Source organism: Oenanthe melanoleuca, chromosome 2 (assembly GCF_029582105.1).
Source record: "Oenanthe melanoleuca isolate GR-GAL-2019-014 chromosome 2, OMel1.0, whole genome shotgun sequence".
NCBI classification, from domain to species: Eukaryota; Metazoa; Chordata; class Aves; order Passeriformes; family Muscicapidae; genus Oenanthe; species Oenanthe melanoleuca.
The window spans coordinates 41344296-41345108 of NC_079335.1; positions in this window are offsets into that span (position 1 = coordinate 41344296).

The following is an 813-nucleotide window of genomic DNA, read 5'->3' on the forward strand; positions in this document are numbered from 1 at the left end:
CTCACCAAAATGAACAAAGGTTTGCATTCTCCAAGGTGAGGGGCAGGGAAAGAAGGTATAATAGCTGAAAGAACAGCATTAACTACTTGCTTATGAGAAATCAGTAACAGAAATAAAACCAGTGTTCCCACCAGACAGAATACATTGAAAAAACAGACTAAGGACTGCAGAAAAGGCAGAAAGCCTCTAGCTACAAACACAGTGGCATCACAGCAAATTATTCATGTTAAGCAGATGGAAATATGATTAACTGTAGCACAGGTATGATTTTTAGTAAAGCTTCCTGAAGTTTCTTTTTTACGTGTTTTTGAAAAGGCAAAAGCGGAACAGACAAGAAAAAAAAGCAACATAAAAGAGGAAAAGATGCAAGGAAGCAAGACAAAGGACTGGTAAGTAGGACAGACTTCAGCAATGTGATCTGAAAACTGCTTAGAGGTCAAGTAAGCAAAGTGAAAGTTATGCTCATTTCTTGAAAGAATATGGAGAGGAACTAAAGGGAAGATAGGTAGGCAAGGGGTCTTTGATTGCTTTTATTTTGGGGTTGGTTTGGTATTTGGGGATTTTTTTAGATATTTATATACACACACACACAGAGCGCAAGTTTGTCTAAAGAAGTGATACTACAGATGACAGAACTTACTCCCCTGCAACATATGGAGTATCTTGACCTCTCAAGTAAACTAAGCATACAAAAGTGATAAGAACAAAAGGTGCACGTAACACCAGCAGCAATATTATGTTCGGCTTTCCACTACTTCTGCCAGTTACTGTACATATATTACATGACTATTATAGAAATGGCACAGCCTCAGA